Genomic DNA, 25,785 nt, shown 5'->3' with positions numbered 1-25,785 from the left:
CAACCAGTGGTTCCAAATTGTTCACTAACAGGCCTTGAGACGTCAACCCATGTACTGTCAAAAAGACGTTCATTTATCCTACATGTTTAAATATTTTAACGCTTCTTAATTGACAATACCTGTTAAGTAAGCTAAGTTTAGTGTTTGTGTGTTTTCCTTTCTTGACAATGTTCTTTTAACAAAGAAATTTTACATTGTTATTCGACCTATAACCCATGGGTTAGTAATGACATCATTCCGTCATAACTGGGCGGGGCCTCCCTTATACAGGGTGAGTCACCTAACGTTACCGCTGGATATATTTCGTAAACCACATCAAATACTGACGAACCGATTCCACAGGCCGAACGTGAGGAGAGGGACTAGTGTAATTGTTTAATACAAACCATACAAAAATGCACGGAAGTATGATTTTTAACACAAACCTACGTTTTTTTTAATGGAACCACGTTAGTTTTGTTAGCACATCTGAACATATAAACAAATATGTAATCAGTGCCGTTTGTTGTATTGTAAAATGTTAATTACATCCGGAGATATTGTAACCTAAGGTTGACACTTGAAACCTCCGACGTTCAGTTGCGTGTTGTAACAAACACGGGCCACGGTCGGCGAGCAGCATCTGCAGGGACATGTTTACGATGACGAACGTGTTTACGAGTGTGACTGTAGTGCACTGTTGTGGTTTGGTCTAGCTGTCGCAGTGTCCGCATGTAGCGCTTGCTGCTATTGTTATTCTGCATTCGTCTCCGCACGCAGACCAACTGTAGTACATCGTGTTACCAGACGTCTGTGATAGTGTAGTGTTGTAGGAACTGTGACCATGGTGTATTCGAACTCTGAAAAGGCGGAGATGATACTCATCTATGGCGAGTGTCGACGAAATGCAGCTGAAGCCTCCAGGGTGTATGCAGAACGGTACCCGGACAGAGAGCATCCAACGTGCCGCACATTGCAAAACATCTACCGCCAACTGTATGCAACAGGTATGGTCGTAGCACGCAAACGGGTCCGTAACAGGCCCGTCACAGGACAAGCGAGTGCAGTTGGTGTGTTAGCTGCTATTGCCATGAACCCACACATGAGTACACTGGACATTGCGAGAGCCGGTGGACTGAGTCAAAGTAGTGTCATGCGCATACTGCGTCACCGCTTTCACCCGTTTCATGTGTCGCTACATCAGCAATTACATCGTGATGACTTTACATCATCGAGTGCAATTCTGTCAATGAGCATTAACAGAGAATGCGTTGCAGTTCTACCTGTTTACCGATGAAGCGGGTTTCACAACCCACGGGGCAATGAATCTACGGAACATGCATTACTGGTCCGTGGACAATCCTCGCTGGCTCAGACAGATAGAGCGACAGCGACCGTGGACTGTAAATGTATGGTGCTGAATCATTGGCGACAACCTCATTGGTCCTCACTTCATTGCAGGGGCCCAAACAGCTGCAACATACATCGCGTTTCTACAGAATGATCTGCCAACGTTGCTCGAAAATGTCCCACTGGAAACGCGTAGACGTATGTGGTATCAGCATGATGGTGCACCTGCACATTCCGCAATTAACACTAGGCTGACCCTTGACAGGATGTTCGACGGGCGTTTCATAGGACGTGGAGGACGCATAAATTGGCCAGCCCGTTCTCCTGATCTTACACCTCTGGACTTCTTTCTGTGGGGTACGTTAAAGGAGAATGTGTACCGTGATGGACGGCTACGGTCGCAGGTTCGAATCCTGCCTCGGGCATGGATGTGTGTGATGTCCTTAGGTTAGTTAGGTTTAAGTAGTTCTAAGTTCTAGGGGACTAATGACCACAGCAGTTGAGTCCCATAGTGCTCAGAGCCATTTGAACCATTTGTACCGTGATGTGCCTACAACCCCAGAGGATATGAAACAACGTATTGTGGCAGCCTGCGGCGACATTACACCAGATGTACTGCGGCGTGTACGACATTCATTACGCCAGAGATTGCAATTGTGTGCAGCAAATGATGGCCACATTGAACATCTATTGGCCTGACATGTTGGGACACACTCTATTCCACTCCGTAATTGAAAACGGAAACCACGTGTGTACGTGTACCTCACCCCTCATGGTAATGTACATGTGAGTCAGTGAAAAAGACCAATAAAAAGGTGTTAGCATGTGGACGTAACGTGTTGTTCCAGTCTCTTCTGTACCTAAGGTCCATCACCGTTCCCTTTGGATCCCTACGTAAATCGGTGCTCTCCGATACACACGATCGAACAGCGGAGGAGTGGCACTCAAGCGTCAACTTTAGGTTACAATATCTCCGGATGTAATTAACATTTTACAACGCAACAAACGGCACTGATTACGTATTTGTTTATATGTTCAGATGTGCTAACAAAACTAACGTGGTTCCATTTAAAAAAACGTAGGATTGTGTTAAAAAACATACTTCCGTGCATTTTTTATGGTTTGTATTAAACAATTACACTAGCCCCTCTCCTCACGTTCGGTTTGTGGAATAGATTCGTCAGTATTTGATGTGGTTTACGAAATATATCAGGCGGTAATGTTAGGTGACTCACCCTGTATATAGTAAGACGTGCAGTGGTTTCTCCAGCACCGATTCTCCAGCAGAAGGAGGTCCTTATTGGTAATTCATCGTTTTATAGCTTTATAACTTTATGTATTTACTTTAATGTATGTAGCCCTCTAATTAAAGCTTTGTATACGACTTTTAGGTCTGAAGATGACCACAGTAGTTGTCGAAACCAGTCACCGTAATAAATAGTGATCAAGACTGTTTTTGATAGTAAATACTGACGAAGGTTTACAGATATTCTATTTTTCATATTTTAATTTTTTGCAACGATGATATTTAAGCGGAACTGTTATAAAGAGATATAAACGTCTGTATCTATTATCTACGCCTTTGATTCAAAATGAAAGCTAGTAATTAATGTTTGACTTACAAGACACTGTGTTCCTATATCAGTACAATCTTTGGGCAGTTTGTTAGGCATCTGAAGGCAAAAATGTACAGAGCATGCTGAAATAGTACTGTCGCCAAGTTTTTTACGTGAAACTAATGTTTCAATAAAACAAACTTTATGAACATTCTACATCTTTATTCTTCGTGTCTAAGTTTTTAGATCTCAACAAAGTCACCATGGCGAACGGTTTGTTGACATCGTCATTGTATAATTTTGTTATCGGAGCCACAACCTCACCTCTGCTTGCGCTGCTTCATCACACTCAAACTGAAATATTCCAAGGTGATCTTCAAGTTGAAAATCGACTGGGGCCAACTCGGGACTGTATGGAGGATGATCGGTAACAGTGAACAAACAAAGGTGTTGGATTGTTGCAGATGTCGCAACGCTCATGTGTGGTCTGGCATTTTCATGCTGAATAGTAGGATGCTCCGTGTGTGGAAGAACACTTAAAATTCGAAACACTATAGCAGCACGATGTTTTTCTCACGCCGACAGACTTACGTTAAACACTTACGTTTCACGCCACAATTTAGGGCCCCTCTGATACGTGGACACGAAGAATACAGACGTGGAATTATTTAAAAAACTTTATGAGTTTTCACTTTAGTGTCAGACACTGCTTTAACATTACGTAATGTTCTCGCGCCGTTTAAAACGATTCCCTAACGAAGCGCATCGATCCGTGTTTGGCCTCTTCTGCCTGTTCCGTTAATCCGGCCCCTGCAAAGTTAGACAGTCTTTCAAATCATTATTTCGTAAGTTTTGCTTTCGTTGATGTGCTCAGCTACATCACCGTAAGATTCTTGCAATAAATCTCAGACTGGCTGTTGCTTTCCTACAGTCAGTAATTGTGTCGTTCCATGTCGGCTCGGGCGCATACTAGGAGACTTTTCGGGGACGCGAATTGTTACCAACGACAGGTGGGCAATAGCCTAACGAAAATCTATGGATCCCCCCGCCCGTTTAGGCCCGATATGTTAACGTTTATTTGTGGTAAGGGTCAGTTACCAGTTTGTGCACCAAGTGTCGCCCCTTCGCAGATGTCCCCGCATTTCACTTCGATTTCCTGGTAACTTTCCTCTACAGAGCAGCATCATCCGAGAACAGCCACACACAAAGCTTCCGACCGATTCCGACTTTCTCCACCACACCATTTGTATAAATCTTTAACAACAGCGGCCCTATACAGCAACTTCCGAGTGCGACTCTCGAAGTTACTTTCATACCTGACGATCTCGTCCCGTTAACAGCATCATTGAAACTAACAGCGACCACTGTAGCCTTCGCTCGATGATGTGCGAAACGACAATACTGCAGATGAAAGAAAGTCTGTATGCTGATAATAATATCAAGATATTCGTCGGCTCAGCCATTAGTACAGGAACGAGAAGAGTCACTAAAGTACTCAAGACAGAGGTGTGTCTATGTTGCCCACAATATTTAACATTCTCAGCGTGTAAATGACGCTGTCAATAAATCGTGGAAGAAAATCGAACTTTCCTACCTACTGAGATGTACAGTATTTAACTACAGAAAGCCGTCCGTAGTGGCCGAGCGGTTCTAGGCGCTTCAGTCTGGAACCGCGCGTCCGCTACGGTCGCAGGTTCGAATCCCGCCTCGGGCATGGATGAGTGTAATGTCCTTAGGTTAGTTAGGTTTAAGTAGTTCTAAGTTCTAGGGGACTGATGACCTCAGATGTTAAGTCCCATAGTGCTCAGAGCCATTTGAACTACAGAAAACCCGGTTGTACTGATTTATACGACAGGCAACTTACAATGAGCTCTATGCTCCTTACACATATCGCCAAAACAATGTAATTCAACCATATCCAGAAAGAAAACCAAAATTATGGCCTGTCTGTAGAAAAGAAGATCTTAGAAGTAAAATCACAATCAAGAATAATACACTGGAACAAGTTCACATATTCAGATACCTGGACTGTGATCTCTCTCATGCTTAATGATTCTGAAAATCTGCGAAGTTACCTCCACATGTTAGGTGCAGTTAAGAGAACACTCCTGAACAAAACCAGGAAAGAGACAATACTTAAATTGTAAATACTGTGACTGCACCTTTACCTCTCTATGGATCCGAAGCATTCACTTTACCGACTAAACAATTATGGACAACTGAAGCGGCAGAAATGGGCCTTCAACGAACTTTGACAGGGTACAAATTAGAAGATCACAGGAGGAAAAGTGAGGTAAGAAAGAAGCTCCGTGTTCTAGAAATAGCAGAACAGATCTAAACCTACAAAAGAAATAGCATGACCATCTACTAGGTGTAGATCAAAGAAGAATCCCTGGAAAACCTGTGACTACACACTCAAAGGTAAAGAAAAGATAGGACGACCAAGAAGAATACCGAGCGATCAGCTGTGGATGTTTGGTTTCGGAACAGGCAAAGGCGTCAAATCCGAAAATATACATGGCGAAATGCAAAATACACGAAGTAACTTTTCTTTCAGAATTAGACGTATTGGTAATCATGATCTCTACTTATAAAAAGATGTCGAAATTTAGTTTCCAGATATGGAAATCAAAGACAGCGATCTAGAGACTATATCTGGGCACTTTTTCGTTGTTTTTTTGTCCCTTCCACGCCAGACGGTCGTGGACAAAGCGAATGTCCCGGCTCATATCATCAGGCGCTGACACACACTGGATAACGGGCCGACCGGCCTATTAGCTGCGATAAGGCGTAAGTGGCTGGCAGCTATTAGCACGGCGAGCGATGGCCAGCGGCAGGTCTGTTTGCAGATGTTTCAGGCCCACATACGCTGTTCCGCCGGGAGAGAGGTTAACCCAGGCACGCAGGGGTCGCACGTCGCTGCCACAATTACGCAGCAGCCAAAATGGCGGACGCACCACGCTACTGTGTGTGTGTGTGTGTGTGTGTGTGTGTGTGTCACTGTGGAGTCACGTATATTGTGGGACGCCATTAATGGCAGAATGCCTGACTGCCACATTGGATAAAATACAGCTAGTTTGTCAAAAAAGCTATATTTAACGTTGCACCTAGATATACGGTCCGTGTGCGTTACTCAGAACTTTTTACTGAATCACTTCTTCGAAGGAGAAAAGCTTCACAAGTCAGATGAAACTCAATCGCAAATTCCTATGTGATTCCAGAGTATCTTCGACAGTGAACAGACTGGAGTGAAACTTATCAAAGGATTTTATTTCTACACTTCATTTACCTTTGATATAAGTTCGTATCCCTCAACAGAGTGAGCGAATGAGTCTTCCGACTAAAACTTCATACTACAAGTATCTTTTAGTTCATCAGCGATACTGACTTTAGCATATAGTTGTGAAGGTTCTGCAATTCGTCTGTGTATGCACAGCTTCAGAGCTACGAAAGAGTTCTATTGGATCAGTTCTACTCTGCAGCAGCAATGCAGCCAGCACTGTTCTGTTACAATAAACAAATCTGATGCCTGTCTATCTGCTGATAACAAGGTTATGAAAACATTATGGTCACTGCTTTACGAACCGATTGAAAGTACTTAAAACAGATTATAAATAATAATAATAATAATAATAATAATAATAATAATAATATATACATCAAAAGATAATTAAGGTGAAGTTCACCAATCCACACTGACTGGGGTAGGAATAAAAATTGGTGCACTATTTAGGCCCATTTTCACATTTCCCAGAAGATCAGGGAGAAAATGCTTCATTGTAAGTTTTCATTCGAGTAGTCCCCTGTTGAAAATACGATGGGTTACAGCATTCCGCAAAAATCGCGACAACTGGCGCTTTATTTTTGACTGAATTAACCTCTTCTCAGCTGAAACGTAATTATGAGTAACAGCTATATTTACCATTTTGACTGGTTTAATTTTGCTCCTTTTGCCAACACACAATATAGTTTGCCAAACTGATCCTGCAATTGCTACCTGACCAGAATTTTGAAACACTGTGTCTGAAGCAATTGGCATCAGGTAGGTCAACACGTTAAGGAAAACCTCATTGTGTCGGATTTGCTGCGACACAATAAAAGAAATTTCATGTATTTTCATACTAGCAAATTCTCTTTTCACTATCGACGACTTTTTAAAAATTACGGCACAGGTTTGAAAAAAATTAAATAAAAACAACAGCTTCGGCTACATTGACGTAGATAAGAAAGTTTCGTGTGCCACACACTCTCCACTTCGCATGTTACCATTTTCCAAAATCTCGGATAGGTGACAGCAACACCAGAATCACACCGCCTCCCCTTACCGACCCAATACTGGCGGTGAATATTTTTTTTCCACAACCAGGATTCGAAACAGCTACTTCAGATACGAGCGTCACAAATAAATCGTGCGTTAGCGGCTTTAACTAGCGAGAAGAGCTTACCTAAATTCTAGACTCACTCACGACTTACGAATGGGCAAACCGTGCAACATCACGGAAAGTACACGCATCACTCTGGAACGCATATATTCAGATGCTTCCGGAAAAACGCAATTACTCGACCAGCATCTTGCATATCTAATCAAAGGGGGGCTCTGGTTTATCAACGAACGATCCGAGCTTTGCGACTTGCATGCAGACTACACAACCACTGGACACGTCTTCATGACACAAGCACTATATATATATAATTTTAATGTTTTAGGCCATGCGCGACACTTTCTTCGCATTACGTCATGGATGTACTGACATGAGATGAGCTGTAAATCCTCGTTCACCTGCATCTGCGAGTTTCGCATTCATGCCAAGCTGAGGTCTTCGCTGAACCGATAACAATACACAATATTGTCATTCAGACTTCATCTTAGATTTAGGTGCTGTAACGACCAACTATTTTTTCGACCGTCGAGCATGCAGCATTGACAGATTATAAGGAGAAGTTTTTTGTGGGGAGGGGGGGGGGTCGGGAGTGGAGGAACTGTGGGAGGGGGGAATATCTGCTCTTAGGTTTCGAGACAGTTTCAGTTTCACAGAATCAGTCGACCTAGAAAAAGCGTTCGACACCGTAAAATGATACAATTTTTAAATTTCTCGGGAACTTATCGTATAGGTTACAGGTGAAAGGTAGGTAATATACAATATGTAGACTACAAGGAACACGAGGGCATAACAAACATGGAAGCCCATGAGAGATTATTGGGCGTAACACAGTTTGGCAGTCTTTTCCCCCTATTGTTCAAAGTGTACATCGAGTAAGGAGTAATACAAGTAGAAATTTTGGAGTGGGATGAAAATCCACGAAAAGATGTCAACGATAAAATTCAACGATGATACTACTATGCTTAGTGAAAGGGAGGAAGATTTACAGTTGACAATCCAATGAGCACAGAATAAGGACAGACACTAAATCGAAGGAGGACGGAAGTAAAGGAGTAGCAGAAATGAATTTAGAGACAAATTTAGCATGAAGTTGGGGTCGCCATAGTATAGTGCACACGTAATTCTGCTACATTGGAAGCAATGTAAAGACTTGCTAAAGAAAATAAGCTGACTAGCACATGAGAAAACGGGTACTCCTCGCTAAAAGAAGCCATTTGTATCAGAAACGGGGGGGGGGGGGGGGACAACCTGAAGGAAGAAATTTCTTACAATATGCAGCTGGAAGTGAATTACGTACTACATGGGAAAACTGGAAAGAAGGGAATCGAAGCATTTGAGAGGTGATGTTTCAAAAGGAAACATAACGAATTATGAGGTTCCGAGCAGAATCAGCAAGGAAACGGATACGAGACAGAAAAAGCGGTAGGATGCTAGGACATCATGTAACAACTTCCAACGTATCAGAGGGAGCTGTAGAGAGTAGAAACTGTAGTGGAAGGGAGGAAAAAACTGAACGCTGGATTGAATGGCTAATCTGAGATGAGGCGACTGGGACAGGAGAGGAAATCATGACGGGCCGCATCCACCAAGTCTGAATGAATGAATGAACGAACGAACATTCCCTGCTTTGCTGTCCTCGCTCGTTATGGACGTCATTCATTTTTTTTTCAGCAAGGATTTGTATCATTTGATTCTGCCATGCTATGCTTCGGCAGTAACTACTACTAAGAGCAGTCAGGCGCATTTTCTCTGGAGTTTGGGTAGATATTAGTAATTCGGTTTTTGGCAATGCGTAGGTGAAGTAGTGCCGAACAAATACTGCCCATCACATGTTTCGGTAGAGCGGTTAAAAACCAGTCTAGTACTATATTAGGTTTAACGGTATGCATTAACAGAAACGGAAGAAGAAAAATGACACTACTCCAACAGCGACCGAGTAGCGCTGCTGCATGGCGGAAGCAGACAGCGCAGGCCAGTATGGCACATGCGACCGGGTAAGCCGGCAGCAAAGACGTGACGAGCAAATGTTTTACTGCCCCTATTGACACATACGTATCTCCGTAAACCTACTGTCGCACTAGACTAATTTGGGGCCACTACCGAATGGTCACGTGAAATTACGCCGTAAAAACTTTTATTTCTAACGGGAAACAAACAGATGCTGTCCTTTGACACTTCATGTTGCGTGATGGGCGCGATGTGCAGTATATGACAAAACTGACTCCAGTTACGTATTGCAAGAACGAAATTGCAAGTAAACGCCAGAGAAAATGCGCCTGACGACTCCTAGGAGAGACAACCGTTAGTGTTCAAGTTTACGTACAACGCTCATTCACGCCCGCGCAGTCGCCTTTCCTGTCCAAACTGTGGCAATGAAAATTTCTCCCGTCACCACGGTTCGAAGCATCTCGCTCAGAACGGAATTCTACGGCATGATAAGTTAGAAGAAGTTCAGTTTGATACACAGCGACGTCCAGAGGTTAGTGAGGCAGTGGGATTCCGGTATTTCAGAGGCTGTTTGTTTTATAGGAAAAGAAGGCCGGTGTGGTGTTTGCGTGTGGCTAGCTGGCTTCTGAGGCCTCTGACGGACAAGGCGATCCTGCCAGCTTGTTTACCTGTGTGTGTGTGTGTGTGTGTGTGTGTGTGTGTGTGTGTGTGTGTGTGTGTGGTCTGGCTCTACGATCGCATTGCCCACTGTTTTTCTTCCTTTGATGCGGACGTCCGATCTTATTTCGGCACGTATTCCTCAGCTCCTATGCGTGGTATACCGCCGCGAGAAGATGCACCGATGACTGAAATGAGAATCTTTGATACAAGTGCTCCCATTCACGCGAGCATTCTCTATCACGTGAGTTTGTATGTATCATACCATATATATTATTAAACTGGAAACATTTTCCGTCTGAAATCTCAAAATGGCGTTTTGGGCAATACCGATCTTCAGATGATCAAGCACCCTCATCAAGCGTTAGAAATGCTATTGTTAGAGCCAGTGCTTTTTTCTAAAAAAAAAGTTTGAGGGTACTCCGACATTGGATATAATGCAGCGAAAATTAGTTATAACTGAAGCATGCGATACCACCCGTCTTCTTTTAGCCATGACGTCATCAACATGGTAGCGGGACCGTAGAGAGATCTATTGGTGGCTTGCGTTTGAGCGTTGCATATCCGTTTGGTAGTACCATCGCCCACTATTAGAGGGCGAGGCCACTACATGCTTGTCGAACTGGCTGCCAGCGATTCACTTGTCGAGAACGGTTGCCGCAGCTTCGAAATGCTTGAAACAGTCAATGACATCGCTTTTACCACCAAAAACTGCACTGGTATCGTTCGTATTGCGATTACCAACACGAAAAAGTGAAATAAATCTTTGGCGCTCTTCCAAGCTCTCAACATCGTAAAAAATTACTTTGTCGACGAGAAAGTTTAGGGGTACGCATCCCCCAGCGTTCCCCCAGAAAAACAGCACTGGTTACAGCTATTGTGGAGTTGAAGGTAAGACGCTACGAACGACAAACAACAGAAGGAAGCTTCACTGCCTCTTTTACGTTGTGGTTCATACCTTCCGTGTACTACAGGACAGCGTGACATCCAGGCCGGAAAATAAGCGAGGATGCTACGAACGTGCTAACCGCGCCCACTACTGGACAAAGTCACGGTGACGAGGATGACGTCAACTCTTCTGTGGCTACTGCGTAACGTGGTCACAATCTGGCAAACAGGCAGCAATGACCGCCAGCAACGCCTCCCACTGTGCACTTGAGGTGCGTGAAGTACGTGGACTTGCACATTATCAGAGACAGCTGATGGTCGTAAATAAGCGGACGCCCGCGACAAAGGCGAACGTTGCTCGCGTCACAACTTTGCGCAAAGGACAACAACACGGTTCAGAACCAGTCCCGCTCGCGATAAATCATTTACAGTTACGGAATATACGGATGTGAGTCACTCTGCCACTCAAAATACAGCAAGTTCTAATGAGCGGCACAGGCAATCGCTGGGGTCATTACGCCACCAAATCGCGTTGTAAGTGCTCTAAGCATTCGCAAGAATTCACTGAATTTTGTACTGAAAACCCTAAAGTATAAACCAGCTGTCCGTGTATGTTCAGCCAGGCCATTCTGAACATGTGCTGTCTGACGTATTCCCGGCGTAGTAACGCTTGAAAGGTCAACAGGTGTAGCGTCCGATCATTGAACCGCACAATATTTCTAGATGTCTGGACACCCAGAATGGAAAATGAGCGAGGGAACAGTTAACGTTTTTTTTTTTGTCATCAGTCTACTGACTGGTTTGATGCGGCCCATCACGAATTCCTTTCCTGTGCCAACCTCTTCATCTCAGAGTAGCACTTGCAACCTACGTCCTCAATTATTTGCTTGACGTATTCCAGTCTCTGTCTTCCTCTACAGTTTTTGCCCTCTACAGTTCCCTCTAGTACCATGGAAGTCATTTCCTCATGTCTTAGCAGATGTCCTATCATCCTGTCCCTTCTCCTTATCAGTGTTTTCCACATATTCCTTTCCTCTCCGATTCTGCGTAGAACCTCCTCGTTCCTTACCTTATCAGTCCACCTAATTTTCAACATTCGTCTATAGCACCACATCTCACTCAAATGCTTCGATTCTCTTCTGTTCCGGTTTTCCCACAGTCCATGTTTCACTACCATACAATGCTGTACTCCAGACGTACATCCTCAAATTTCTTCCTCAAATTAAGGCCGGTATTTGATATTAGTAGACTTCTCTTGGCCAGAAATGCCTTTTTTTGCCATAGCGAGTCTGCTTTTGATGTCCTCCTTGCTCCGTCCGTCATTGGTTATTTTACTGCCTAGGTAGCAGAATTCCTAAACTTCATTGACTTCATGACCATCAATCCTGATAAGTTTCTCGCTGTTCTCATTTCTACTACTTCTCATTACCTTCGTCTTTCTCCGATTTACTCTCACACCATACTGTGTACTCATTAGACTGTTCATTCCGTTCAGCATATCATTTAATTCTTCTTCACTTTCACTCAGGATAGCAATGTCATCAGCGAATCGTATCATTGATATCCTTTCACCTTTATTTTAATTCCACTCCTGAACCTTTCTTTTATTTCCATCATTGCTTCCTCGATGTACAGATTGAAGAGTAGGGGCGAAAGGCTACAGCCTTGTCTTACACCCTTCTAAATACGAGCACTTCGTTCTTGATCGTCCACTCTTATTATTCCCTCTTGGTTGTTGTACATATTGTATATGACCCGTCTCTCCCTATAGCTTACCCCTACTTTTTTCAGAATCTGGAACATCTTGCACCATTTTATATTGTCGAACGCTTTTTCCAGGTCGACAAATCCTAAGAAAGTGTCTTAATTTTTCTTTAGCCTTGCTTCCATTATTAGCCGTAACGTCAGAATTGCCTCTCTCGTCCCTTTACTTTTCCTAAAGCCAAACTTATCGTCACCTAGCGCATTCTCAATTTTCTTTTCCATTCTTCTGTGTATTATTCTTGTAAGCAGCTTCGATGCATGAGCTGTTAAGCTGATTGTGCGATAATTCTCGCACTTGTCAGCTCTTGCCGTCTTCGGAATTGTGTGGATGATGCTTTTCCGAAAGTCAGATGGTATGTCGCCAGACTCATATATTCTACACACCAACGTGAATAGTCGTTTTGTTGCCACTTCCCCCAATGATTTTAGAAATTCTGATGGAATGTTATCTATCCCTTCTGCCTTATTTGACCATAAGTCCTCCAAAGCTCTTTTAAATCCCGATTCTAATACTGGATCCCCTATCTCTTCTAAATCGACTCCTGTTTCTTCTTCTATCACATCAGACAAATCTTCACCCTCATAGAGGCTTTCAATATATTCTTTCCACCTATCTGCTCTCTCCTCTGCATTTAACAGTGGAATTCCCGTTGCACTCTTAATGTTACCACCGTTGCTTTTAATGTCACCAAAGGTTGTTTTGACTTTCCTGTATGCTGAGTCTGTCCTTCCGACAATCATATCTTCTTCGATGTCTTCACATTTTTCCTGCAGCCATTTCGTCTTAGCTTCCCTGCACTTCCTATTTATTTCATTCCTCAGCAAACAAAATACATTAGGTAATTACTGTGTATACTACACAGACTGATTCCCATAACCGAAGAACTGATTGGGGACTACCAATGTGGTTTCCGCACTAACAGATCCACTTTGGATCACTTATTCACATTGATACAAATAAATGAGAAGGCATGGGAATTTAATGTAGATATCCATATTCTATTTATAGACTTCAAGAAGGCCTATGATAGCATACACCGACAGACACTCTTAAACACCATGAAAGAATTTGAAATACCATTAAAATTAATCAAATTAGTTAAAATGTGTTTGGAAGAAATCATATGCAAAGTTAAGACACCTGCAGGAGAGACTGAAAATTTTAAGGTGTACACTGGACTGAGACAAGGGGATGCCATCTCACCTATTCTATTTAATATTATCTTAGAGAAGATTGATAGAGAATTCACCAAAACTAATCCACAAGGGATCCAACTGCAGGGTCAGAACATTACTAGACTTGCTTATGCAGATGATGTAGCCTTAATAAGCACTTCAAAAGCTGAATTAATCAGGATGATGCAAAATTATTGCAAAATAGCTGAGAAAGCTGGACTTCATGTGAATGAAGAAAACACAGAATATCTAGTAATAAGTAAAAAAACTCCAAAAGAATACACCACTGACCGTAAATGGTCTCACTTTCAAGGCAGTTGACCAGTACTTAGGGAGTCTTTTTAGCAGAGACAATAGAGCAGAAATAGAAATAGACGCCCGTCTAGCAGCAGCTAATAGAACTTTTTACAGCTGTATCAAAATTCTAAGGATGAGATCACTTAGTACTGAATTCAAAATCCGTTTTTATCAGTCAACTAATGTACCAGTAGCATTATATGGATGTGAAGCTATTACATTCAGGAAAAAAGATGAAGAAAAACTGTTGATATTTGAAAGAAAAATACTAAGAAAAATATTTGGACCAATCTTCGATGAAAATGTCATGGAGTGGAGGATAAGGAAAAATGAAGAACTACGGGAGCTGTACAAACATAGTACCATTGTGGAAAAGTTAAAGAAGAGAAGACTGAACTGGGCTGGTCATGTAGCAAGGATGCCGGAGAACAGACTACCCAAAATAGCATCCACTAAGAAATTAGAAGGAAAGAGAAGAAGAGGAAGACCTCGAATTAGGTGGATGGAGAATATCCGGGAAGATGCAGCTAGGATGGGCATCAACTCTGATTGGACAACAATTTCCCTGGATAGAAATAATTGGAAGAGGCTCGTAGAGCAGGTGTATGGTCGATAAGGCCTTAGCCACGTGTAAAGTAAAGTAAAGTAAGTATTACTTAACACAGAAACGGGATTTCAACTCAGCAAAGAGTGGGGACCAGCTCTGGGGGCACTAACGCATTGCCGACTACTGACGAACTAGTTCAGTGAGAAGCCTGGCACCAACACCTCGCACGCGTGCCACCTCAGCGGCCGTGTTTTGTGCGGTGAGCATGTACAGTACGTGGCCCGTTTCTCCGTCGGGCGGCTCTCGATGTCAAACTGTTTCTAGATGTCATAGACCCGACCGCTGGCGCCTGTGCTTTTCTAGAGAACAGCCTCACAAATTGGCGAGACACAAGAACACGCCACTGTCGCACCTGAAGGGAAGGAGCAGCTAGCTGCCAAGCAGAAATATTTTGCAGTTTGGACAGTACCATTCGACACTCCACTCGTGAACTTATAGAGCATTGCTAACATGGATGTACCTTTACGAAATTTTAGGCTTCGATAGGCATTTCACAGCAGCTCGTTTCATAAATTATTACTCACGACTGAAATGTGATAGCCGCAGGATTTTGGAGTCATGTGGGGTATCGAAGTCTGCAGGAGATACTGGGTTTCGCAAAGATTGGTAGATCAATTTGAGGAGAAGCCACAAATTTCATCAGATGGTTCAAAACGCTCTAAGCACTATGGAATTTAACATCTGAGGTCATCAATCCCCTAGACTTAGAACTACTTAAACCTAACTATCCTAAGGACATCACACACATCCATGCCCGAGGCAGGATTCGAACCTGCGACCGTAGCAGCAGCGCGGTTCCGGACTGAAGCGCCTAGAACCGCTCGGATACAGTGGCCGGCTATACAGAACTCAGGATGACAATTTCTACTGGGTTTGACAAATGGCAGCTTGCTCTAAATGTAAAAGATGTTAATGCAGCAGAGCGCAACGTTCAAATACAGTATTAATTAGTACTGTGCTGCTTGATACCGTTACGTCGATTTAATATCTAGGTAAATGTTTTACAGCGATATGGAATGGAATAATCCCGTTAAGTCAGTTCGGCTGTGCAAATTGCGAAAGGGGGATTTCGGTTGATAGGGAAGAAATTGTATCGCCACTTTAGAGAAGGGTGTGTATGGAACACTTTAGCGAACCACTCCAGAGGATACTGAAGTATTTGGGATCCTCATCAGGTTGCATTAAACGGAACATTGAAGTAATTCAGAGGTTTATTGCTAGATTTATTACCAGTAGCTTCGATCAACACAAGATTCCCCGGGAAATGCTCCGTGAACCCAAATGGGAATCACTGGAGGGAAGATGAGGTTCTTTTCGAGAAACACTGTTGACAAAGTTGGGGAACCGACACTACGACAGACTGCTCAACTATTCTGTATCACCGTACATCCTGCGTAAAGACTGAAGACAAGTTGGACTGGGTAAACGATACTCAAGCTCGAACGAGCTCTAGGTTTCCCGATACACCATAGACCTAGATACAGTACCGAGTGTCGCTCCAACAATCACGTGACATTTGACTCACGTGAAGAGAGAAAAGCTATCGAGAAAAGCCAAAAGCAGCCACGAGGACAAGCTATAGCTCTGATTTAAATCTGACTGATTCGTGAAACACAGGGGGAAAATTGTGGTAGTTTCTACAGCTGTAAAAATTGCTGTTGTATTTGAGCTTATTTACAAAGTTCTCATACAGAAAATACCGTAACAAACATTTATGGTGACTCATCTAAATCTATCACAGGTGATAATATCGTCCTTCGAGAATATTACTGGACTCTGAACCCAATACGAAGTTTCGTTTCATTACTAGCGAGTAAAATAACTCTCCAGATGAGTCGCAAGAAGAGCATTTCGATACCTTTTCACATACTAGAACAACGCGGAGACAAGTTACCGATATTTAATCAGCTATAAAGCACGACGGTAACATTTAGATGGAACTGGAAACTGAATGCCTAATAAACGAAATAAATCATATTAACGCGAAAAAAATGGCTCTGAGCACTATGGGACTCAACTGCTGAGGTCATAAGTCCCCTAGAACTTAGAACTACTTAAACCTAACTAACCTAAGGACAACACACACATCCATGCCCGAGGCAGGATTCGAACCTGCGACCGGAGCGGTCGTGCGGTTCCACACTGTAGCGCCAGAACCGCTCGGCCACCAGCGGCCGGCCATATTAACGCGAGAATAAATAACAGTTCCGAGACCCGCTGTGTAGTACCGACAGACTTCACTAGATCACAGGGCGAGTTCAAGCTCGATAATTAGATTGAATCGTGATAGCGATCCCTTCTGGCCGTGACATGTCTTGGAGGTAGTACTAGCAGAAATCTCTAGATCGTGCAGCGAGTTGTGGCGTCAACTCTTCCAACAGTTCGAGTCGTTCTCGCGCACGACACTAAAGACAAGATAAGAGGTATTAGGGCTAGCGGAAAAGGAATGACTAGCAGTTGCACAAGGTACACACCGCCATGCACCATGTCTTGGGCAAGATCCCCTCGCTCCTACACTGATACTGTTATTACTCAGCTTAGCCGCGAGTCCGTAGAGGTGGTATATGTGACGTACAGTATGACTGGTCACCATTTCCACCCGGAATTTGCGAGTGTAAGTCGGACCTCCCTTGATCCGCCTTGGTGGGTCGTGTCGTCGGATTTCCTCTTACCTGTGTGCGGTGCAGCTTTCGTAAATGTCGTCCCGTGCAGATTCTTCATTGGCGCATTGGATGTCTTTGTGGAAGCTAATTATCCGAAATTGCTGTCGATCAACTTTGGGGTATCTATTTACTCGAAATTAACATTCAGAATGCCGTAATATCACTTTTATTCCTATGAGATCAATAATGAAACACTCATGTCACAAACTACTCGTAACCGAGAGCATTGCTACCATCGAACAAGACAGGAAGAGCTCTTAACGCCGACTGCCGACTTTGGCGCGCAGTCCGTATCTCTTACTAGTTTCGTCACAGTTCGTGGATTTCCGATCAAGTTCGTACTTACTAAGATGCATTACTTAATGAACGGGTGTGAATTTTAACGAGGCAAAATTATGATAAATAGTTTTAAACATCCAGAGGCTCCTCCTAGTATTCATGTTGTCATAAATGACTTAAATATAAATAAACAAAATAGGTTACTTTGGCGCCAAGATTTTTCCTAACTATCGTGAATACATCAATAAGAGACAATTTATTAAAACTGGTAAAAATGTCTTCCTCGCGTAAGAGGCACCTTACATTTGCAGAGTAAGTATGCAGACGTAAATAAAGAAATAAATTTTGTGTTATGTGGAGTGGAAGTATATGATCGTATTGAAACTTCACTGTAAACATATGAAGTGTGGTTGGCTCAACAGCTAGAGGAAAAAATAAACCTCGGAACGACCCTGCGGTACAGTTAAGTGTGCTAGATAAACACTCGCGTGCAGCCCCTAACCTGAGGGGATTGAGGGAATGAGCGAGCTGTCTGCCTTCAGCCGTGGAGATTTATAACGCGCTAAGCAGGTACGGTAGGCACCAAGCGACTGCCCTTTATTACCGGAATAGCGTGGTGGTAGCTTGAGGGTGGGGGGGGGGAAGGGAGGGGAGGGGAGATTGCAGCTGCAGTCACAATGCCCTCCCTCCTTGCATAGTCTCTATGGGCGCGAGTCCGAACAAGCCAGCGGACTTTTCGTGCAGCCTGTGGTACGGGCTTCGAGCTGAGCAACTCGTGGGAAGTCGCCCCATTCGACTGTGTCATAAGCAGCGGCTGTCCTAGTTGCGCTCTGCCTGGCATGGGTGTTCGTTTCTGTATGTCGCGACATTCCGCATTCCAAGTAGGGTTGCCACCTTTGTCTTTCAAAATATTTGTCTGCAGCTTCTTTAAAGTATTTTGATCATTTAACAATCAACTTCCTCAGACACTGCATCGCTGACTGTCTGTAGAACTCGTCATTTTTTTTCTGGCAGTAATTTTTGTTCGCAATCCTGTCAATCACACGTAGTTCAGTGCATGTAGGCTAATATAGTCACTTTCCAGTTTTTAAATAGAGGTTTAAAAAATGTGCCTTAAATTGTGAACAAAATAGCAGCAGAGTAATTGAAGACGCTTCTCGCCTTTAAAGGCTTTCCGAATTATTGCTGCACCTTCATTTTCGCGTTCATCAAGAAAATATTCTGAAAATCGGCCACTCCAAAAGAAGTCAGTCTAAAGCTGGAAGCAAAGCGTGCCATAGTGTAGGCAAATGGCGGAGAATAGATTTGTACTCTAAATGAGCGAAATCTAAGACGCTCTTCTCAGTTCGCCTCGCAAATGCGGAAAATTCGTAATAAACTGTCTGCATCAAAGATTCCAGGTAAAACTGTAAAGCTTACAATGAACTTTTGTTACAATTACGGTACTTAAATGTGGCATTCACAATTCCACTTAAAAACATTTGGATTTTCTGTTTTGAGGTTTCGAAAAACGTTGTGAATCCCACAGCCGACAAACGCGTCATCTGCTGACAGCGAAGTTGCGTTTTGATAGGCTTACTAGTATCAGGAGCGTGTTGATTAAAGCCAGTAAACCTAGCCCATCAGTACCCTCGCTTTCTGCCGCCAATCGCTCCCTATGCCGTGGTCTACCTAGTCCGCGGGGAATACAATCCGTAGATTTCACTGCCACTGAGGTTTGTCTATCCGTGCGACATCACCTGCTGGGATAAGCCGTTTGGTTCTCATCAGGCCTGCAATATTTCTGGTGGATTTGATATTCATCTCACAAATATGCTGACCCTCCATTCCCCGGTGATTTTGCACCAGGCCATCGATCTCCATTAAGACTTTCCGCTCGAGAACGAGAACGTTTAAGTCCACGGAGCCGAACGCGAAAGGAAAAAGCACGCTAGACTGATATACGAAAACACACAGTAGAGGCGGGAAAAACCAACGTTCACGCCAGAGACAATAGTTGCAGATTCTGATATTGCCAACGCTCGCTGACAACAGGAATGGTGCAGTCACGAAGACGGCATGGAAGGCAAATATTTATACGCGCGCGCTAAACGGAATAAAAAAACGCAATAAATTTCCTCCTGGATGAGTTTTTTTAAAGAGAGTTTTGTATGGTAACGAACTCATCATTGATTAAGTATCCCTGTGGCCAATATTGGTTATTTGTGTTGCTTCCCACGCCCGGGTTCCCGGGTTTGATTCCCGGCGGGGTCAGGGATTTTCTCTGCCTCGTGATGGCTGGGCGTTGTGTGCTGTCCTTAGGTTAGTTAGGTTTAAGTAGTTCTAAGTTCTAGGGGACTTATGACCACAGCAGTTGAGTCCCATAGTGCTCAGAGCCATTTGAACCATTTTGTGTTGCCGACAAATGAGCAAACATGTGCGCGGATCAAAGGGTGCACCAAATGGCCAAAACAATGATTACGTAAGCGGTGATTTTCATCTTTTCAATTTATTTTAGGAGTTGTGGGTAACCGTGAAAGTTTGCGAAATTAGCTGCTCAATACAGCATAAATAGATCTGACATTGACTTCAATATTTTTTTATGTCTTGACCACACTACTATCGAAAATAATAGAAGTGTGGTCAAGGCATAAGAAATTATTACAGTGCGTCTAAATGGCCGCTACGTGTCTCAGCATTTTCGTGCTGATTGTAGCCAATAAAAATTTTAGCTGCCGCCATCGACAGAATCAGAGTAAAAACAACAGCTACAATGTAATTTAATTCACTTATGCTACATCGAAGTACCAATACTGACGCGATACTTCTTATTTCTGATGATAGTTGAAACGCTTTCATTGCATAAGTAGGTTCAGCACTACGTGATCCCTTCTGAATACTGACTTGCAAATCGGACTTCGGTAACTCCTACAACAATGAAAGAGCATATGTACGGAGAAAGTCACTTGACCACACGGGACACACAATGGCTTTACTTCGCAATTAGAACAAGCCAAGTCACGCGACTTGGAAGTCACTCTTGTACGGCTGTTTACATCAAAATATTCTTAAAAAAATAAATTAAAGAAGGTTAGGCAGAGGCAACTCAAAAGTACCTCACTTACTGAGGGCGATGCAGTTACACATCTTACCTTTCAGCGTGTCTGGGATTGACATGGCATGAAATTACCACAACGACAGCAAATTGTGAAAATCTGTCGCTGATTCGTTTTACTTATTCTTGGGGCAAGGGTGTTGCTACGAACTAGACCGCCACAAAAATAATACAATAGGTGTCTAAGTTCACGCCTTTTTCTTTTGTCTCAACATCATTACAGTCAATCGATCTTACTGGCCACAAACGCGTGTGTCCCAAATCTCCAATTCGAACAAATTCTTGTGAGTAGTGGCGTATATCATCCATGACGGTAAGTAAAAAAATAATTTAGCTGCAGGAAAGGGCGTCAGAACAATCTAACAGGATGTCTCAAGTCATCTCTGTTAAAACTGCAGTTTTTCGGTCCAGAAGTCACAACTTTCCTTCGCAACCCAAGTCGATCAATTCTTCCCAGTTCAAGTGCTCCGTGTTGGAAATTGACCGGCCTCAAGCTATTCAAATACAAGCCGGGTAAGTAACTGTACCACGTCTCAACTCCACACATACACTGCCGACAGTGCAACAAGACTACTGCATTGAAAGTAAACGAAAATTATGTACAAATCGCCATATATATGGGATACGTATGTACACACAAATACGGTCAATTCCCTCAAATGGTATGAAGTAAAACTCCGCTACCCAATAAAATCAATGTGTGACAATCTCCTTTTTCCCCTTCACGTTTTACGGAGCGACAGCCGCTGCCTTATAAACGAAGCCGCGAAGTTCACCCCTCACGAAACGCAACTGTAAAAGTGGCAACGCACTAGTTACTCCCCTGGTGGCCCTAGGACACATCTCGTACCCCCTGCTAATGAATATTAATCCACGAGGGATGCTGAATGCTCCGAGGGGGACGACCTTCTCTCACAATAGCACGTGACGGTGGCGCGAAGGCAGACTCGTCGCTTTTCCGTACACGCACCGCGGCAATGTGCAAAGAAAAGGCATTGACAGAACAGCGAAATAAAGCCTGCACAAAAACATCTGTGTACACCAATTCTCTGGACACAATGCTGAACGGTTTTCCAATTACGCCGAAAGTTGCTGCCCTGAGTCACATGATAATGTCGTTGGGATACAAAACTGTTCGCTCATTTTCTGTGACCGCGACGAAGTCTATCAATCAAACATGTTTCGGGTAATTATGTCACGGATGATAAAAGAAGTGATCATAGTAATTTTGTACCTCGAGTCCAGGAGACGGAAATATTTCCATTATCCTACGCCACTACGCATTGACTATAACGATACTAATTTAAATGGTACATCCGTTGCTTAAATCAGAATCGTAATTACTGTTATGGAAAACATGACTCCAGAAAATCACTTCAAAGGTAATCCACATGACAGGGATAAACTGACAATTTGATTTGCTTTGCAGATTAATCTGATTTTTGAAACAACTAGATTAAACATGTTTGACAAAATAAGCTGCCGACGAGAAGCATACTCTGTATTGTAAACCACCTAGCAGCGTCTCACACATAATCGCCGTACTACGAGGAACTGGAGTGAGAGTATGTGTGTGTGTGTGTGTGTGTGTGTGTTTTTTTTTTTTGGGGGTGGGGGGGGGGGGTGGGGGGTGAGGCAGTGGCAACAAGTGCTGGCCTAAACGGGCCGCATAACCATAGTAAGACAGGGGCGGAAGTATCACAGATGTGACGCACATATGTAAAATGAAAGAAGTGAACCCTTATGCGGTTATGCTGATTTTGTTGGGGTGCGGGCGTGCCGAACACGCCGTAGTAAGTTAGCGTAACTACTAAAGTGAAAAACCCAGAATAAGGACTTTTTTCCATGTTAGATACTGAAATTCATTCGCGAAAAATCAACTGTAATATATATAGTTGTGCTATGTAAAGCAGCATACGAAAATTTGTGCCAGGCCGGGAATCGAACCGGGATTTCCCGCTTACCGCCAGCGGGATCGAGTCCCGGGCTAGCACAAATTTTCATACGTTGGCTCACGTAGCACAACCATACCGATTACAGCTAAGTTGATGTTCGGGAGCAAACGTCAATATTTGAAACTTATATATGCGGGTGCGTGGGTGACGAAAATGACAACGAAAGTCTATTGCTTCTCGTTGTCTTGAATCACGAAATGTGCGAGTGTGGGTAAATTAACTGCTAATCTATGAGACGAAATATATATGTGTGTGACAAGGAACTTGGGTCAGTAAATGGAGCGTGTTCTGGTTAAGTGGGAAGGCGACCGCCCGCGCTGAGAGGAAAATCCGGGTTCGAGCCCTGATCCGGCACAACAGTTTGAAGTCGATTTTTTGGAAGGAATTTCAATACTTAAAACTGTAGTTCCTCATCAAATATAAATACATTTTACATATGGTCTTCACATATGTGATAGTTGCGCATGTACCTACTGTTTTGCGAAACTCCGCCCTTTAGCCGATCAGTGAAACATGTCACGCTGTAAACATGAGCAGCTACATTATGTCCACGGAGGCGAAGTTAATGGCTTAATAATAAAACAGTTTTCATAAAAATAAAAAACACTACCCCGGAAAATGACAATTTATGAAACAAACTAGAAGCACACCTTTTTAACAGCCACGTCGCTTACATTTTCAACTTTCTTAAGTAATCAACAAGGTTACTGCGCTAGAAACGTAATCAAGTTGCACCCAAGTTCTTCCTTCAAGATCGATCTTAAACTCAGAGCAAAAGTCTTCCTTTACCAGAGGGCAGTTATTGTCTACAAGACGAGAGGGGTCAACGTGCGATCCAAAGTAACCTCTTGCCAATATGGCTTGGAAAAGCAGTACCGTTTCCAGAGCACGTGAACTAAGAGACGGTAATGTCCTTTCCAAGAAGTCAGCGCGTTCGTGTCTGTTCTAATTCTGAACGTCCTCACAGTAAACCCGCTGCCGCCTGTTCGGGAAAACAAGGCATCGGTATTCAACTAGACCTCTTTCACTAACGCCCACACCCCGTATGCATTTTTCACACCCTAGTAAGATCTCGTAAAAATTTATAACCGCATACAAACGTTGTAGAAATCACACCTTTACGACAAACACAACAAACATGTGGTTCACACCTATCAGCTATTTCGGAAAAATTGGAAACTACGTGTAAATCCTATTACAGCCTCGCGTCACTCAAATGGTACCAATATCGGTTTCGTAGTACTACAGAATCTTAGGATGACATGATTAAAAAGGAAGAAACAAGTACTAAAATACTATATCTAAGTTCTATACACAAGCATATGTACTTTATTTCCTATACGTATGGTTGTGTGATATAGTTAGTCTACTTTAGTTTCCTAACATTGTATTACCTCTTCTCGTTCTTTTTAAACGGATCGTCTGATGATTACTTGGAATGAGTGGAATCCGATTACGTCGTTTCCGGATAAAAATCTTAAATACGTAATTAAACAAATTACAAAATTACCACTATTTCCATCTAAGGCAATATCAGTGTAAATTTGTAAAACAAGTTACTCTTATGAGAATATCTGTGCTTCATTTCAACAAGTATACAATACCATCGCCAACAATGACATGGAAGCAACAGTGACCCCTTTGTGTAAGACAATAGCAACAGAAGGCAATATTCGACGGGTAATAAAAACACACAGTATATGCGTATGAAAAAGAGATTAAATAACATGCATACAAAACGTAATCGCGCGCACACACACACACACACACACACACACACACACACACACACACACAGGTTTTCCTTTATATTCCGCGGGTCTTCTGGATGTAATTTTCAGACTGAATAATCCATGTGATGTGTAGGACACCAGTACAGTCACCAGCGGACAAGAAAGGAAACACGAGGGGTATCTTTTCACAATACGTTGCGACATTAACCTAATTGCTTGCGAAATGACCTAATTGCTTGCGAAATGCTGCTGGACTGTGTTAGCTGTTTAGACAGACGAGTCTTTGAATGAAAATAACCATTTCACACTACATTCCACAGAAACCAATGTTTTACAACAAAAAACAGCCACTGGAGGTGTTCAAGCCGTAACTTACCCACACATGGCGCCGGCGACGCGAGAATATCCACAAGATCGTAAACTAAGCAGCAGTTACACGGCGGTAATCACACACGAGTTGTGCCAGAGAGGTCACCTGGCCGAATACAAATCGACTGTCGTTCGATCGGTCGCGGCGCGCTGGACGCGGACCACGTGCCCTGAGGAGCGACGCCGAGTTCACACGACGCTGACAGGTGAGGGCGCGACCGGCCGGCGTGGCCCCACTCGCTGGCAGGCGACAACACGGGGCGACGCGCAGCGCACGACTGGCGCGGGCCGGCGCACGCCACCGTGTGGCGGCGCGCCCGCTCCCCCCTCCACCGCGGCCGCAGGCTGCTGCCGCCTGGCGGCCGCGGGCACGCGCTACCGATGCCACGCACAACGGCGCACAGGCACCGCACGGCGTGCCACGGCGCGGCGGCGCGCGCGCGCCCTCGCACCTGCCGAGCGCTCCGACGCACACGACCCCTGCTCCCACGCACGAGTCCGGCGGCGACTCCCGCAGGCGTCACTTCTTACACTGTCACTGACGGCGGTCCGGCAAACTGACCTCGAACCGTCTCCCCGCTTGCAGACCACGTCAGCATCGATCAAAAAGAAAACTGACAATCAAGACAACGGCGGGTCGAATAAAGAGATTAACCCTAGCATTACCAACGGGGGGGCCTCGTAGGCCCACTGACTCAGTTTTTCTATGTTGTATCCACACCCTTTGATGTATGAACTTGAAGGCAAAGGTAATTGTTCGTTATTGAATGTACTATTGAGTCATTACAGAATTTCGGAATAAAAATGTAATTAAAATTCATTTACTTGATTTAATTCTCTGTGGGCCTTAGAAGCCCACCCGTTGGTAATAGCAAGGAAAGATTTACGAGGTTGAGTCTCTCGTTTCAAATTCTTACCATGAAACGAATTTTGGCATTGTTGCCTTCAGACATATTATTATGAAGCGGACCATTGTTATTTTCAGTGTTTCTGCTGCTGTTGAACCAGCAACATGAGTAGACATCGTTTACGTGATAGTTCCATTGAAAGAGTGCTAGAAGAAGTTTTGAACGAATCAGATTTAGAGGA

General features: G+C 43.6%; 1 protein-coding gene across 1 annotated transcript in view; it reads right to left on the bottom strand.

Moving 5' to 3' along the window:
- LOC126235934 (protein rhomboid) overlaps positions 1-24,962 on the bottom strand; it is a 331,404-nt gene extending 306,442 nt beyond the window's left edge. The window contains exon 1 of the mRNA XM_049944896.1: positions 24,704-24,962. The gene's annotated coding sequence lies outside the window, so the exon portion shown is untranslated. The remainder of the gene's footprint in view (positions 1-24,703) is intronic.
- Positions 24,963-25,785: the final 823 nt, after the last annotated feature.

Source organism: Schistocerca nitens, chromosome 2 (assembly GCF_023898315.1).
Source record: "Schistocerca nitens isolate TAMUIC-IGC-003100 chromosome 2, iqSchNite1.1, whole genome shotgun sequence".
Classification (NCBI taxonomy): domain Eukaryota; kingdom Metazoa; phylum Arthropoda; class Insecta; order Orthoptera; family Acrididae; genus Schistocerca; species Schistocerca nitens.
The sequence above is the reverse complement of the archived record's forward strand: the minus strand, read 5'-3'. Positions and strand labels throughout refer to the sequence as shown.